At 43.3% G+C, this 18,393-nt stretch overlaps 1 protein-coding gene across 3 annotated transcripts in view; it reads right to left on the bottom strand.

Annotated features, from left to right (window-relative positions):
• The window catches only part of LOC124014542 (sodium/potassium/calcium exchanger 2-like), a 184,087-nt gene extending 169,777 nt beyond the window's left edge, over positions 1 to 14,310 (bottom strand). For all 3 annotated transcript variants that reach the window (XM_046329657.1, XM_046329658.1, XM_046329659.1), the window contains exon 1: positions 14,014 to 14,310. The gene's annotated coding sequence lies outside the window, so the exon portion shown is untranslated. The remainder of the gene's footprint in view (positions 1 to 14,013) is intronic.
• Positions 14,311 to 18,393: the final 4,083 nt, after the last annotated feature.

Here is an 18,393-nt window from a genome sequence, read left to right as displayed (position 1 = left end):
CCATGCTTGTTCAATGAACCATAAAGAATGAATGAATATGCACCTGTGGAACGGTCGTTAAAACACTAACAGTTTACAGTAACAGTAACCGGAAGGTTGCAAGTTCAAACCCCCGAGCTGACAAGGTCTGTCATTCTGCCCCTGAACAACGCAGTTAACCCACTGTTCCTAGGCCGTCATTGAAAATAAGAATTTGTTCTTAACTGACTTGCCTAGTTTAATAAAAAAAATAAAAGAGGCCTTTCTACTGACTCTGAAAAACACTAAAATAAAGATGCCCAGGGTCCCTGCTGATCTGTGTGAACATGCCTTAGAATGCTGCAAAGAGGCATGAGGACTGCAGATGTGGCCAGGGAAATAAATTGCAATGTCCGTACTGTGAGACGCCTAAGACAGTGCTACAGGGAGACAGGACGGATAGCCGATCATCCTCGCAGTGGCAGACCACGTGTACCAACACCTGCACAGGATCGGTACATCCGAATAGCACACCGGCGGGACAGGTACAGGATGGCAACAACAATTGCCCGAGTTACACCAGGAACACACAAGCCCTCCATCAGTGCTCAGACTGTCCTCAATAGCCTGAGAGAGGTTGGCCTGAGGGCTTGTAGACCTGTTGTGAGGCAGGTCCTCACCAGACATCACTGGAAACAATGGCGCCTATGGGCACAAACCCACCGTCGCTGGACGAGACAGGACTGGCGAATTTGTCTCACCAGGGGTGATGGTCGGATTCGCGTTTATCGTCAAAGGAATGAGCGTTACACTGAGGCCTGTACTCTGGAGCGTTATCGATTTGGAGGAGGAGGGTCTGTCATGGTCTGGGGCGGTGTGTCACAGCATCATCGGACTGAGCTTGTTGTCATTGCAGGCAATCTCAATGCTGTGTATTACAGGGAAGACATCCTCCTCCCTCATGTGGTACCCTTCCTGCAGGCTCATCCTAAAATGAACCTCCAGCATGACAATGTCACCAGCAATACTCCTCGTGCTGTGCATGATTTCCCGCAAGATAGGAATGTCAGTGTTCTGTCATGGCCAGCGAAGAGCCCGGATTTCAATCCCATTGAGCACGTCTGGGACCTGTTGGATCGGAGGGTGAATGCTAGTGCCATTCCCCCCAGAAATGTCCGGGAACTTGCAGGTGCCCTGGTGGAAGAGTGGGGTAACATCTCACAGCAAGAACTGGCAAATCTGGAGCAGTCCATGAGGGGGAGCTGCACTGCAAATAATTAATGCAGCTGGCAACCACACCAGATACTGACTGTTACTTTTGATTTTGACCCCCCCCCCCTGTGTTCAGGGACACATTATTATATTTCTGTTAGTCCCATGTCTCTCTGTGGAACTTGTTCAGTTTATGTCTCAGTTGTTGAATCTTGTTATGTTCATACAAATATTTACATGTTAAGTTTGCTGAAAATAAACGCAGTAGACAGTGACAGGACGTTTCTTTTTTGGCTGAGATTATCTAGTTGATAATAAAGTATAATGTTTGCTTTCTTGTTTCGTCTCTATTGAGGCATTGTCCTGGCTGGAAGAAGGGTCAGTGAATGGGGAGATGCAGCGTTGAGGTAATACAGTAGGGGTAGTGCGAGTGCTTGTCAAATTAAATGTTTTACGTACTCAAGAGAACATCCTCAAAGAATGCACTTGGAGCATGAGAGTGTGGTGCAAGGTAGTATGCATATTCAGAAACACACACAGTTAACCCTGTGTTGTCCGCAGAGCAGTATCTGCTACCACACATCGACAACCTTTTCGCAGGCCTAGGGTCCTAAGTTGAGCAAAATTGACTTCTGGAAAGCCTACTCGCAGATGATTGTGTATGAAAAGCAAAAAGAGCTGCTCTGCGGACACACAAATGGATCTTCAGGTACTGTCGTCAAGCGTTTGGTAGTGCATCCTCGCTGTTCGAGAGGGCAATGAGTCAGATCTTGAGTGGATTGCCAGGAGTGCAATGCGAAACCAAGATGAAATATCAAACAGGAAATTTCCCACATTTTGGAGGCGCTGTGTTCCAATGTCTCCTTATATGGCTGTGAATGCACAAGGAATGAGCCTACACTTTCTGTCGTTTCCCCAAGGTGTCTGCAGCATTGTGACGTATTTGTAGGCATATCATTGGAAGATTGACCATAAGAGACTACATTTACCAGGTGCTCGCTTGGTGTCCTCCGTTGCAATTATTGCGTAATCTCCAGCTGCGTGCATTTTTCCATTTGGTTCAGAGGAGAAACCAAACTGCCACGAATGATTTATCATCGAATAGATATGTGAAAAACACCTTGAGGATTGATTCTAAACAACGTTTGCCATGTTTCTGTCGATATTATGGAGTTAATTTGGAAAAAAAATTGGCGTTGTAATGACTGAATTTTCGGGGGGTTTTCTTAGCCAAACGTGATGAACAAAACGGAGCGATTTCTCCGACACAAATAATATTTTTGGAAAAACTTAACATTTGCTATCTAACAGAGTCTCCTCATTGAAAACATCATTATTTTATTTGAATGCTTTTCTTGTTTTTGTGAAAATGTTGCCTGCTGAATGTTAGGCTTAATGCTATGCTATCTATCAATATGGCTATGGTTGAAAAGCATATTTTAAAAATCTGAGATGACAGTGTTGTTAACAAAAGGCTAAGCTTGTGAGCCAATATATTTATTTAATTTCATTTTCAATTTTCATGAATAGTTAACGTTGCATTATGCTAATGAGCTTGAGGCTATGATTACGCTCCTGAATACGGGATTGCTCGACGCAAGAAGTTAAATGATAAGGAAATTAAAACTTTGACAGGTGGAATTGAGGTACAATAATGGTAGTACATGTGCAATGATTAACCATCTGAAAGGGACCCAAACCGTGCGTGAAACCCAAATCATTGCTGGCAGCATCGCAGCTCTATTGTGAATTCACGTAGAATTGTATGAATTCGTATTATCTTTTTAACGGAAAACCGATTTTAAGAAATTGGTGTTTAAACGTTAAGAAAATGTGTCCATTTATCACATCCCTAGTTGAATACCTCGGACAAGTTGTCGATGCTAAGGGCCTTCACAAGGTCAAGGCCATCTTGGATACCCCTGCTCCTCAGAAAGTCAGTCAACTGTGTTCTTTCCTGGGGTTACTGAAATACTATGTACACTTTATATGTAGTATGCATCAGTTGCTTTGTTAGGACAAAACATGGAAATGGACAGAACAATGCTGGGAAGTATCGTGAAAACCAAGCAAACATTCCTGAAATGAGGCACTTAAAACACTTTGATCGGCCATTGCCAATACAACTAGCTTGTGATCCTAGTCCCTATGGTGTGGGAGCAGTCATTACTATGGATGGGTCCCGAAACCCGGTATTAAACAGGCCCCAGGGCTAAATTATGAAGGAACGTAGTATCGATAAGCTCTGACGTTATCGGTTCTGCTTTCGGTACTGGAGAAATTAAGAAAACACATTTCCTATTTATTATTGCTACATAAACATTATCTTGCACATTTAGTCTCACCAACTGTTTCAAATTTGCAATAGGATGAAAACATTAGTCTGTGGTGCATTTTCGCTATTCCCAATCCAGAAGAGAGATCTCTCTCGCGTGGAGCCTGTGTCTCTCACACGCTACAGCACACACACACACACACACACACACACACACACACACACACACACACACACACACACACACACACACACACACACACACACACACACACACACACACACACACACACACACACACACACACACACACACACACAAAAGAGCCTGCTCTTAATTAGTGACGATGGTAGAGAGAGAGAACTAAACGTTCAAAAGTGTGTAACACTTCAGAGTCGATGCGGACAATGCTCGTTGGCACAAGTGCAACAAGACATTTGCTTGTAAGGTCGGAAACTTGAGCAATCTGTCCAAACATCTATCAAAGGTGCATCATGTACAGGCAGAGAAATGCACAATTTTTGACTGCCTAGCTCGTAGTTCATCACTCGTTGCCCAATCTACGTTTGGTATGTATGCTAGCAGCCTAGAGCCCACACACAGAGTTAACTAAATTATGTGAACATGGGTTCATGATCAAAAGTAACCATTAGCCAGCTAATTGTTTAGCTATGGGTGCGTTCATAAATTCAATCACCCATTTAAAGACTTTGTCACTTTTTTGTTAATGTTGCAGCCACAATGAAGCAACCCACTCCTCCCTTTAATTGCGCTGGTCCAAGCCAAAGACAAGCCCATAGCCCCTTCACACTGGCAGCTAGTGGGAGGATGACAGAGGAGAAGGTGAATGAGTGCCATCTAGCCTTAACCAAGTTCATAGTGAAAGGCCTACACCCATTTGAAACAGTAGTCCAAGGGCTTTAGGTAACAGTCTGTGAGTATATATTGAGTTGTATTCATTTTTAGGATATAGTAGTATAAAAGGTTTATATGTTAGTCCCATCACTCCACAATACACAACAACACAATAATGATTGTTTTCATGTGTTGAATTATCTTCTTTTTTTTACTGTAGGGAGATAAGCAAGGCACTCAACCCCAAATATACCCCTCACTCCAGGAATTACCTCAGTGGCACAATAATTCCTACCTGGTATGGTGTAGAAAAGGCCAATGTGATCACTGAGCTGAAGGATGTGCCAAAGCTGGCCATCACATCAGACAGGTGGACCAGCCTCTGTCAGGACCACTATCTCACTGTTACAGTGCACTACACAAGCCAGGGCAGTGTAAAACAGAAGGTCCCCCATAACAGGGCAGTGTACAAATCACAAACTGGCGAAATAGTGCCAGAGCAAGATTGTAGCTGTGACTGTTGATAATGCTGGCAATATGGATGTCGCCATCAAAATAGGATGCTTTGCACACACATTGAATCTGGCAGTGAAGAAAATCGACAATATTACTTCAATTGATAAATGGGCAGCTCGAATCAGAGCAGTGGCCGTGTGATTCAAGAGATCCTCGATATTCTAAACAGTCTTGAAAGAAAAGCAGCAGCTCCTTGGTAAGAAGCCAGTTCAATCTATTAAAGTATTATTTTGAAATTCCCAAATTTATCAATTGAATTCAATATTCAAGTGTGCTGTAATTAAATGCATGTTGTTTTTTGTTGTCGTTTCAGGCCTTCCGCAACACTTACTCATCCTTGATGTCAAGACCAGATGGAACTCGCTCTATCTAATGATAGAGAGATTCATGGATCAGTATCCAGTGATCCAAGCAGCAGCCTTGGACCCACGATTGCGAAAAGCAATGACCAAGGACAACCTTCCATAAGGCTGAGGCATCCCCAGCCACGCCCTCAGAGCATGCGCAGACCAGCTGGCCGGTGTGTTTACGGACATATTCAATCAATCCCTATACTAGTCTGCTGTTCCCACATGCTTCAAGAGGGCCACCATTGTTCCTGTTCCCAAGAAAGCTAAGGTAACTGAGCTAAACTACTACCGCCCCGTAGCACTCACTTCCGTCATCATGAAGTGCTTTGAGAGACTAGTCAAGGACCATATCACCTCCACCCTACCTGACACCCTAGACCCACTCCAATTTGCTTACCGCCCAAATAGGTCCACAGACGATGCAATCTCAACCACACTGCACACTGCCCTAACCCACCTGGACAAAAGGAATACCTATGTGAGAATGCTGTTCATCGACTACAGCTCGGCATTCAACACCATAGTACCCTCCAAGCTCGTCATCAAGCTCGAGACCCTGGGCCTCGACCCCGCCCTGTGCAAATGGGTACTGGACTTCCTGACGGGCCGCCCCCAGGTGGTGAGGGTAGGCAACAACATCTCCTCCCCGCTGATCCTCAACACGGGTCCCCACAAGGGTGCGTTCTGAGCCCTCTCCTGTACTCCCTGTTCACCCACGACTGCGTGGCCACGCACGCCTCCAACTCAATCATCAAGTTTGCAGACGACACAACAGTGGTAGGCTTGATTACCAACAACGACGAGACGGCCTACAGGGAGGAGGTGAGGGCCCTCGGAGTGTGGTGTCAGGAAAATAACCTCACACTCAACGTCAACAAAACTAAGGAGATGATTGTGGACTTCAGGAAACAGCAGAGGGAACAGTAGTGGAGAGGGTAGCTAGTTTTAAGTTCCTCGGCATACACATCACAGACAAACTGAATTGGTCCACTCACACTGACAGCGTCGTGAAGAAGGCGCAGCAGCGCCTATTCAACCTCAGGAGGCTGAAGAAATTCGGCTTGTCACCAAAAGCACTCACAAACTTCTACAGATGCACAATCGAGAGCATCCTGGCGGGCTGTATCACCGCCTGGTACGGCAACTGCTCCGCCCTCAACCGTAAGGCTCTCCAGAGTGTAGTGAGGACTGCACAACGCATCACCGGGGCAAACTACCTGCCCTCCAGGACACCTACACCACCCGATGTTACAGGAAGGCCATAAAGATCATCAAGGACATCAACCACCCGAACCACTGCCTGTTCACCCCGCTATCATCCAGAAGGCGAGGTCAGTACAGGTGCATCAAAGCTGGGACCGAGAGACTGAAAAACAGCTTCTATCTCAAGGCCATCAGACTGTTAAACAGCCACCACTAACATTGAGTGGCTGCTGCCAACACACTGTCATTGACACTGACCCAACTCCAGCCATTTTAATAATGGGAATTGATGGGAAATGATGTAAATATATCACTAGCCACTTTAAACAATGCTACCTTATATAATGTTACTTACCCTACATTATTCATCTCATATGAATATGTATATACTCTACTCTACATCATCGACTGCATCCTTATGTAATACATGTATCACTAGCCACTTTAACTATGCCACTTTGTTTACTTTGTCTTCACACTCATCTCATATGTATATACTGTACTCGATACCATCTACTGTATGCTGCTCTGTACCATCACTCATTCATATATCCTTATGTACATATTCCTTATCCCCTTACACTGTGTATAAGACAGTAGTTTTGGAATTGTTAGTTAGATTACTTGTTGGTTATCACTGCATTGTCGGAACTAGAAGCACAAGCATTTCGCTACACTCGCATTAACATCTGCTAACCATGTGTATGTGACAAATAAAATTTGATTTGATTTGATTTTGAGTTTGACAATCCTCTATACATCCACACTGTGTGTGCCATGTGAAAAGAATGCCACCTGTCGACAGATCATACCCATCCTCAAAAAACTGGAAGAGCACTTCACTGAGAAGCATGAAGACAACATTTGTGGCAACCATCAAAGTGAAGGTGTGGGAGAATCTCTCCGAGTGCTATCAGGGTGAGGACATTCAAGCCTTCCTGCATGAGGCCACAGCAATGGACCCCAGAATTAAAGGGAGGCCGGTGAGTGACGCCACCTGGGACAGGCTGAGGAAGGCAACTGTTGAGGTCAATGTGACAGGAGCAACACCAGGGCTGTCAGAGGAGCAGGAGCAGACAAGCACAGAGCACCAACAACAGGAGGAGTCTGAAGGAAAGGAAATGGAGGAGACAGTCCAGTCCCTCTGTTGTACAAAACAAGGAGTGCCTTGGAGGAGCTGTTCTCAGAGGAGTACAGGAAGTTGAGGTTGACGATCCAACAGGACACCTTGCCCCTCAGCGAGCGTGTTGACCTAGAGGTCGAGCTCTACAAAGGCCTGCCTCCCATCCCCATGGCTGAAGATCCTGTGACGGTGGGAGAAGAGAGCTACTCTGTCCCTCCTCATAAACATTGTAACAAGTTACCTCTGTGCTCGAGCCTCCTCCGCCCCTAGCGAGAGGGTATATTCGACTGCAGGGAACATAATAAGTCAGGAGACGTCCCGACTTCTGCCAGAGAAGGCAAATATGTTGATCTTTCTCCAGAAGAACTGCTAAGGATTGTTAGTCCTTTTGCAAACTACCTGCATACCCCACCCGTTTTGCTCTACATGTATACCACTGTACTTTCTTTTGCAGGAAAATATTGTTTATTGAATTTGTTTTACATTTCCATCATCACAACATTAGGGTCTATAATAGTGATTTGTTCAAAATATTGCTGTTTCTTTTTCTGTAAATCGTTTTTATTTTATTTATTTTACATTTCAGAAAATAAAGCAATGTTAATTCTGTTCTTAATTTGTTTCAGGGTTTTTTTTGTAAAAAAATTGCAAAAAGAACCGAAAAGAATATCGTTAAAGTACCGGATAGATGAGCAGTATCGGTAAGAGTAGTAATACCATTAAAATCTTAATGATACCCATCCCTAGTCATTACCATATCATGCCTTCAGATGAAGAGAAGCCGATCACTTTCGCATCGAGGATATTGAACAAAAACAATGCACAAATAGAACGGGAAGCCCTAGGCATCGTTTTTGGATTGCGTAAGTTTCACCAGTGTCTGTACGGGAGGAAGTTGACCCTTCTTACAGATCATCGTCCCCTAACGTGCATCTTTGGACTGCATACAGGGATTACATCACTTACTGTAAGCAGAATGCAAAGATGGGTTTTGTTGTTGTCAGCACACACCTACGATATCAAGAACTGCAAGTCAGAACTATATTGCAACAGTCACGCCAAGTAGACATTTTCTACTTCAGAGAAGTGGAAAATGCACCAGTCACTTCAACACAAGTGCGCAGAAACACCAGAAACGACTTATCATCAAAGGCAGGGCTGCAAGGGATGCCACGGCACTGAAACTTTACCTTTCCAGGAGAACTGAGCTGTCAGTACAGTCCGGTTGTCTTCTGTGGGGAAGGAGGGTTATCATTCCGCCTTCGGTGAGGAAACCCCTTTTGCAACAGCTACACTCAAGTCATTATGGAATGGTTCACATGATGGAAATCACACAAAGCTACTTCTGGTGGCCAGGGGTGGACTTGGTGATTTCTTACTAAAGAAATGCATTAATTTACTGAATTTTAACAGACAAATTACATCTTAAAAGAACCTCATTGCTGCATCTGGAATAGTTCATTATTATGATCCAGTCCATGGGTGATTAATGACACTTGTTTCTACTATTATCAAGGTTGGGGAGTAACAGATTACATGTGAAGGGCCTCATTGAGGATTATATGTAATCCGTTACATTGAACAGATTACAAACCAACTGTAACCTGTTTTACATCACCAGCAAAAATAGTGTAATCAGATTACAGAAACGTTTTAAAAACTAAATGATTACTTGTAGGATTACTTAACAATTCAGAAAATATGTTTTTGGAGACATTTCTGTTTTCTCAATTATATTCAAATTAGCATTGAAAAAAGGAGCAAGTTTAAAGGGCTACTTAGGTATTTTAGCAATGAGGCCCTTTATCTACTTCAGAGACCACTATGATGACATGCCACATGTGTTTGATGGATCGCAAGAAAAGAGCAGTAATGGTCCAAGCTACAATGCCTTCAGAAAGTATTCCTCTCTCCACATTTCATTGTGTTACAGCCTGAATTCAAAATGGATTAAAAATGTGTTTTTTCTCAACCATCTATACACAATACCCTAGAATGACAAATTGAAAACATGTTATTAGAAATTTCAACACATTTCTTGAACATTACAGAAATATCTAATTTACAAAAGTTTTCACACTCCTGAGTCAATAGTTTATAGAAGCACCTTTCGCAGTGATTACAGCTGTGAGTCTTTCTGGGTAAGTCTCTAAGCTTTCCACAGCTGAATTGTGCAACATTTTCCCATTATTTGTTTCAAAATTCTTCAAGCTCTGTCAAATTGGTTGTTGATCATTGCTAGACAACCATTTGAGGGTCTTGCCATAGATTTTCAAATAGATTTAAAACAAAACTGTAACTCGGACCCTCAGGAACATTCACGGTCTTCACGGTAAGCAACTCCAGTGTGTTTTTGGTTATTGTCCTGCTGAAAGGTGAATTCCTCTCCCAGTGTCTGGTGGAAAGCAGGCTATACCAGGTTTTTCTCTAGGATTTTGCCTGTGCTTAGGAGACTTTTTTTTCATGGAAAAACTCTCCAGTCCTTAACAATTACAAGCATACCCATAACATGATATAGCCACCACTAAGCTTCTTTTTTTCTTTTTTTTTTACCCATCTACAGTACCAATAGGTGCCTTTCTTTGCTAGGCACTGGAAAACCTTCCTGGTCTTTGTGGTTGAATCTGTGTATGAAATTCACTGCTTGACTGAGGGACCTTACAGATAATTGTATGTGTTGGGTACAGAGATGAGGTAGTCATTCTAAAATCATGTTAAACACTATTATTGCACACAGAGTGAGAGTCTATGAAACATATTATGTGACTTGTTATGCAAATTTGTACTCCTGAACTTATTTAGGCTTGCCATAACAAAGTGGTTGAATACTTATTGACTCAAGGCATTACAGCTTTTCATTTTTAATTCATTTGTAAACATTTCAAAAAGCATAATTCCACTTTGACATTACGGGGTATTGTGTGTAGGCCCGTGACAAAACAACTCAATTTAATAGATTTTTTTCAAGCTGTAACAGAACAAAATGTGGAAAAAGTCAAGGGGTGTGAATACTTTCGGAAGGTCTTCCAATTGTGCAACTGCTGTTAGCATCCAAAGATTATCCAACTGGAATAAATTCTTGGAGGTAAGGACGACAGCAGTGGTGTAGCCTACAGGCGATATGGGTATCACTTATTATTGATAACTAGGCCACATTGATGTAAATCACACTCCTGCTCTCTCATTTAACTGTTTGCACCTTACAGATTGTGGATGTTGTGGATGGATGTTAATTTGTTAACCCAATAATGGTTGAATTGAAGAAGTTTAAACTGCTTGTCAATCATTGTTTTTGCTACCAGGGTTGTATTTATGACGGGAAAACTTTTACTGTTTACGAACCAAACGGAAGCTAACAGAGCAAAAGGAGAGTTTCTATTGGACATATTCAGGTAGGTCCCTTCCCGTTTCGTTCGGTTTAAGAAATGTTTTGCAACAGAATCAGAATAATGATTACGCCCCCCCAGTGGACAGCCAGTAAAAAAAATTGCTAGCAGCAGCCGCATAGTGCGTATCCCAGCCTATGGAATAAGAGTCTGAGTTCCTCCCTTCAGGCCTATAGCAAATGCAGAATTTGGAATACATTTTTACATTTACATTTTTACATTTACATTTAAGTCATTTAGCAGACGCTCTTATCCAGAGCGACTTACAAATTGGTGCATTCACCTTATGACATCCAGTGGAACAGCCACTTTACAATAGTGCATCTACATATTTTAAGGGGGGGAGGGGGGGGTGAGAGGATTACTTTATCCTATCCTAGGTATTCCTTAAAGAGGTGGGGTTTCAGGTGTCTCCGGAAGGTGGTGATTGACTCCGCTGTCCTGGCGTCGTGAGGGAGTTTGTTCCACCATTGGGGAGCCAGAGCAGCGAACAGTTTTGACTGGGCTGAGCGGGAACTGTACTTCCTCAGTGGTAGGGAGGCGAGCAGGCCAGAGGTGGATGAACGCAGTGCCCTTATTTGGGTGTAGGGCCTGATCAGAGCCTGGAGGTACTGAGGTGCCGTTCCCCTCACAGCTCCGTAGGCAAGCACCATGGTCTTGTAGCGGATGCGAGCTTCAACTGGAAGCCAGTGGAGAGAGCGGAGGAGCGGGGTGACGTGAGAGAACTTGGGAAGGTTGAACACTAGACTAGATTTTTCACATGCAATTAGCACTTTTCGGTAGTGCTCAAATCATGCCATTCCAAGAGCAGTATTTTTTCCCCCACTCGAAGCAATGAACCTAATCAGTCCTCCGAGACAACAAAATCATAAACAACAGAGTCGGCTAATTAGTCCTTAGTTTTAGGGTTATGCTCAGATAAAACAGGTTGGCTAATCTATATTTACAAGTCCTATTCTTGAAGATCAAGGGTATTAAATTAATTGGAATTGGATCTGAGCGATTTCGGTTAGATGGGCCATCTGTTTAGGGTTAGCAGTATGGTTAAGGTTCGGGTTAAGGTTAGGTTTAAAAGCAGATTTTATGACTTTGTGGCTGTGCCAGCTACTAACCTGCACCTCTTAAGGGGAAAGTAATCATATTACGTTACTGAGTTTGGGTAATCTAAAAGTTATGTTGGTAATTACAATTTTGGACAGGTAACTCTAACGGATTACATTTAGAAAGTAACCAACCCAAGCCTGACTATTAAAACTTGGATTATATTAATATTAATATGAAATATATGTATATGCATGGAAATAAATGATTGATATATTATGAATTTGGCTGAATGGATTCATAAACTTTTTGAGGGGCCTTTTGTTGTCAACAATGCGGCCTCATTAACCTGGGCACAGTGGCCAGGCAAAACTCCCCTAGAGTGGAGCAGGGGGGGCCTCATAAAAAAAAGATTACCACTATTATTATTTATTTTTTAACTATGCCCAGCTCACGAGGCCTCTTGATGATGTGAGGCACAAAGCAATTGCCCATCTTGCCTAATGGTAAGTCTGGATGGAAGCATTGAGGAGAAAGCAAAAACATGTTCCTCATGTCAGAAGGGTCACAACATACTTCAACTTGCACCTTTTTATGCGTGGGGTTGGCCGGGGGAGGCATGGCAACGCATACACCGACTTCACAGTTCCATTCGAAGACCGAATGTTTCTCATGGTCGTGAAACCTCATGGCAAAAGGTTGCCATCATGAGGTCTACTACTGCTGAGAATAACATCAAGTAGCTTGGGGAAGTATTTAGTCGGTTCGGATCACCACTCATTAGCAACAACAGAATGCAGCTAGTGTCCCAATAAATGGCTATGTTCCTACATGTGAATGGCATACAAAATAACAGGTCCACGACGTATCATTCATCTACCAAAGTGCTGGCACAAAGGTTCGTACAGACGATGAAACATGCCTTGAAAGCGTCTCATGGTCAAAGGAGACTGCACCAATACTTGAACAGCTTCCTGCTATCCTACAGGAACACACCTCACGCAACCACAAAGGCTTCACCTGTATCGCGACTCATGAAGCGAAAGCTACGCACAAGCTTCGACCTACTCCAACCTCAGAACGAAAAGGAGACTGTAGAGTCAAGTCAAACGTTGTGAACTGAGAGCAAAGGACAGAGCTGGAGAAACTGTCTTAGCTAGGAACTGCCTCAAAGAACCAAAGTGGTTTTCCTGCTTTGGTCATTGCTCAGACTGGTCCTGTGTCCTACACTGTCCAGACTGCAGAGGACATCATCTGTCAAAGGCACACATATCAGTTACTGTTGAGTAAAGCAACATCGGCAGAACCACCAGTCATGAGTAGTCCAGAACTGTTATTAAGTGACACCCTGACTCAGCAGTCCTCACCTAGGAGATCACAGTCACATTCTCAGGACACTTACTCAGCCACACCCACAAAAGTACACAACAAGACTGCGACACAGGCTACTCACATGCCTACACCTCTGTCAACGCCACAGTCCAAGTTGAGAGTCAGGTTGACCGCATTACCATATGAGAAAGAGGCTGGCACCTAGATGCTTAGACTTGTTTGTTTTGTACTAGGGTTGTACCATTAGTTCCTCCATATTTGTGCTGCAGAGCATCATGGATAATATGCGCGTTGAGACGATCATTTTCTAGATAAATTGTCAGAATGTTACATTTTTTGTTGCGTCGATTTTTTTTCGTGACGCAAACGTGGTTAACCAACAGACTACTTGCGGCAGAATCTTTATTTTTACAAATAAATAACAAACATTGCTGGAAATGTACGTTTAAGTCAGTCAGTAACGTTAGGCTATTTGCGTTGAAATTAAATAGCCTAAACGCAAACATACTGGCCTTGTCTTGCGTACGCCTATAGCCTGCATCGTGCAATGAAATATCAGCATTTTATCTCTTCATTTATACTAGGACCAGCAAACAGCTGTTGTAACGTGCGCCTCTGTCCTTCAATAAAAATCGCCCTGCCGGTTAACAATAGTGCTCCAAAGCTGCGTAATTATTAGGCTGTTCGTTAACATCATCTGTGTAAAATGTATGCGTAAACGCTTAACATTGACAAATGTGTGAGTCATTATGAATGTCTTACCTTATATAGAGGTACATAGAACGGCACGTTATCGCATCAGGTCGAAATTCAGTATCCTCTCTCGTGTCCTTATGCTCTCATTGAGCAAATGTGATGTTACTATCCTATCCGACGATTGATGCGGAGCTCTGACAAACTGGTTGCAAGCTGCGCTCACCTCAGCATCATCCCTCCCATATCACAGAGAAATCCGAAAGTACCTTGCTAATGTAAGAGAAGAGACTGTAACCCAATGTTGGATCGGTACAACCACGTGAATACGGAGGCTATAGCCTACAATATCCGACGGACAAACCATTTCCCTGGTTGGCTGGTAGACTACGTACAGTGTAAACCGTCAAATGATACCATATACCACGGAAATACTAGACTTGGATGGAGTTGCCGTGGTTACAGCAATGGCACCATTTCAACTACACAGATAGGGCTGACATAGATGGATGGATTTGTTTTTAAAATAACGTGCAATGATGTTACTTAGTGGTCTGATCCTTCATATGAAGGTCACCCTTACGAAAAAAAATTGCAGTCAGAGTGCAGTACTACTGCTGTTAGTGCAGTATAACTGCAGTATGCTACAAATACTGCGTCCAAATTTAACTATTTTTACTGCAGTAATTTTGCAGTGTAACTGCAGTTAGAGTGCAGTAGTTATTCTGCAATTAATGCTTCCAAAATATCCCAATCGAGTTACTGCACTTTTACTGCAGTTTCAAACTGCAATCTTTTTTGTATAGGCAATGAAGGGTAGTCACCAATGGAGCTAAAGCAGAGCCTTATTCACAAAGCAGAGTAAGAGCTATGATCTGTTTTTTATTTTATTATAATGAATAAGACGGGGGACTTGATCCTAAATCAACACTTTGGATATGGGCACAGATGGTTTTGAATTTGTGAGTCATCAATGAGTTGAAGTGTTTTGAAATTACATCAATTGATGTGGTATAGCCTACCACATTGGGTAATCTGGATATTATTCATCTGAAACTAGGTTGAAACATCAGGGCATTTTGGGACATGAGATCCATAAAGGAATGCACTGCAGTCATGACTTCAAGGTCAAACACTGTGTGGGATTTGGTGTTGTAGGATTTACATTACATTACATTTACATTTAAGTCATTTAGCAGACGCTCTTATCCAGAGCGACTTACAAATTGGGATTTGTCTGTTGCTCAGCCCTCAGTAGACGTTACATCCATCTCTACAAACCTGCTTCTCAGGTTTACTTTCAGTTCCTCTTACATCAAAACCCCCAGCAGGATTTAGCATTAGCAGACATTCCAAACAAGCCGTGTTAGATAAAGACAGCAATCTCTGCACAGCATGACAAGGTATGTGTGACACTAATGCCCTCGTGGTAGATAATATATCACGATTCACTGACCTAATTGATTACCCTCCCTTCCCACCTGCAATTAACCCAAAATGGGCACAGAGACAGACAGTAACTTGTCTGCATTCCTGTTATCAATATCCACTTACCATTGAAAGACAAATGCGTTCATGGACAATTCACACCGATTGACCCACCCACGGTGTAAGAAGCTCAGACCTACAAATTGAGATGGACGGCTTGCTTTCTCCCCTCAAAGCCTTAAACTCTTGTCTCTACTATTCCAAACAACATATTGTGCACTTCCATAGTGGCTTGTTATTTTATTGTTGTTCATGCATAGCCTTCTAAATACACAACTCTTTTCACATTAACAAAAAAACGCCTTTCATAAATAGAATGCAAATTAAAGAACACTTCAGTAAAATGTTCTATGAAGCTCAATTCTAAATCAAATCAAATTGTATTTGTCATATGTGCTGAATACAACAAGTGTAAATCATCTCTCCAGATGAAATCTCGCGTCTTGTGACGGCCGGCCGCCCAACAACCTGCCCGCTCGACCCTATCCCCTCCTCTCTTCTCCAGACCATTTCCGGAGACCTTCTCCCTTACCTCACCTCGCTCATCAACTTATCCCTGACCGCTGGCTACGTCCCTTCCGTCTTCAAGAGAGCGAGAGTTGCACCCCTTCTGAAAAAACCTACACTCGATCCCTCCGATGTCAACAACTACAGACCAGTATCCCTTCTTTCTTTTCTCTCCAAAACTCTTGAACGTGCCGTCCTTGGTCAGCTCTCCCGCTATCTCTCTCAGAATGACCTTCTTGATCCAAATCAGTCAGGTTTCAAGACTAGTCATTCAACTGAGACTGCTCTTCTCTGTATCACGGAGGCGCTCCGCACCGCTAAAGCTAACTCTCTCTCCTCTGCTCTCATCCTTCTAGACCTATCGGCTGCCTTCGATACTGTGAACCATCAGATCCTCCTCTCCACCCTCTCCGAGTTGGGCATCTCCGGCGCGGCCCATGCTTGGATTGCGTCCTACCTGACAGGTCGCTCCTACCAGGTGGCGTGGCGAGAATCTGTCTCCTCACCACGCGCTCTCACCACTGGTGTCCCCCAGGGCTCTGTTCTAGGCCCTCTCCTATTCTCGCTATACACCAAGTCACTTGGCTCTGTCATAACCTCACATGGTCTCTCCTATCATTGCTATGCAGACGACACACAATTAATCTTCTCCTTTCCCCCTTTTGATGACCAGGTGGCGAATCGCATCTCTGCATGTCTGGCAGACATATCAGTGTGGATGACGGATCACCACCTCAAGCTGAACTTCGGCAAGACGCAGCTGCTCTTCCTCCCGGGGAAGGACTCCCCGTTCCATGATCTCGTCATCACGGTTGACAACTCCATTGTGTCCTCCTCCCAGAGCGCTAAGAACCTTGGCGTGATCCTGGACAACACCCTGTCGTTCTCAACTAACATCAAGGCGGTGGCCCGTTCCTGTAGGTTCATGCTCTACAACATCCGCAGAGTACGACCCTGCCTCACACAGGAAGCGGCGCAGGTCCTAATCCAGGCACTTGTCATCTCCCGTCTGGATTACTGCAACTCGCTGTTGGCTGGGCTCCCTGCCTGTGCCATTAAACCCCTACAACTCATCCAGAACGCCGCAGCCCGTCTAGTGTTCAACCTTCCCAAGTTCTCTCACGTCACCCCGCTCCTCCGCTCTCTCCACTGGCTTCCAGTTGAAGCTCGCATCCGTTACAAGACCATGGTGCTTGCCTACGGAGCTGTGAGGGGAACGGCACCTCAGTACCTCCAGGCTCTGATCAGACCTTCACCCAAATAAGGGCACTGCGTTCATCCACCTCTGGCCTGCTCGCCTCCCTACCACTGAGGAAGTACAGTTCCCGCTCAGCCCAGTCAAAACTGTTCGCTGCTCTGGCTCCCCAATGGAGGAACAAACTCCCTCACGACGCCAGGACAGCGGAGTCAATCACCACCTTCCGGAGACACCTGAAACCCCACCTCTTTAAGGAATATTATTATTATTATTATTATTATATTATTATGAATACCTAGGATAGGATAAAGTAATCCTTCTCACCCCCCCTCCCCCCCCTTAAAATATTTAGATGCACTATTGTAAAGTGGTTGTTCCACTGGATGTCATAAGGTGAATGCACCAATTTGTAAGTCGCTCTGGATAAGAGCGTCTGCTAAATGACTTAAATGTAATGTAAATGTAAACTTTACCGTAATAATGCTTACGAGCCCTTCCCAAAAATGTAGTTAAAAAGTACGAAAATTAACAAATAGATAAAAAGATTGTTCATCATCTACTGTATAATGATAATAATGATTGTACATGTTTACGAGCAGCTATAACATTACAGTTATGTTATGCATTACATTATATGTAGCATAAGGCATTATGACAATTAATGACAATTATGACAATACATTATAAACAGGGTACTCGTAGGAGGTGTTACCAAACTATAATTCAACAGTATGACTAATGAGAGTATTGGACTTCATTTGATCAGGTCAAAATGGTGACATGACTGTTCCATGCCCATACTCCTGATACTCGGAGAGATTGAGTCTGACGAAAAATCCAAAACAGAGGCTTAAATGCAAAAAATAGATACGATACGAATATTCCACTACAGGAAGTACATTTACATTTTTGTGTTTGTATTTATTAATTAAGGATCCCCATTAGCTACTGCCAAGGAAGCAGCTACTATTCCTGGGGTCAAGCAACATTAAGGCAGTTATATACAATTTAAAATATTACATGACATTACATTTCATAACTATATACCCAATACATTTAGTGTGTTCCCTACTCCAGTATCACATATTTACTATATGCGTGTCTTATCATGAGTGCGTGTCTGTGTGTATGTGTGTCTATTTTACAGTCCCCGCTGTTAAATAAGGATCATTTTATCTGTTTAAAAAATATATATGATTCTACTGCTTGCATCAGTTACCTGATGTGGAATAGAGTTCCATGTCTCTATGTAGTAC

This window comes from Oncorhynchus gorbuscha, linkage group LG25, assembly GCF_021184085.1.
Source record: "Oncorhynchus gorbuscha isolate QuinsamMale2020 ecotype Even-year linkage group LG25, OgorEven_v1.0, whole genome shotgun sequence".
Classification (NCBI taxonomy): domain Eukaryota; kingdom Metazoa; phylum Chordata; class Actinopteri; order Salmoniformes; family Salmonidae; genus Oncorhynchus; species Oncorhynchus gorbuscha.
The sequence above is the reverse complement of the archived record's forward strand: the minus strand, read 5'-3'. Positions and strand labels throughout refer to the sequence as shown.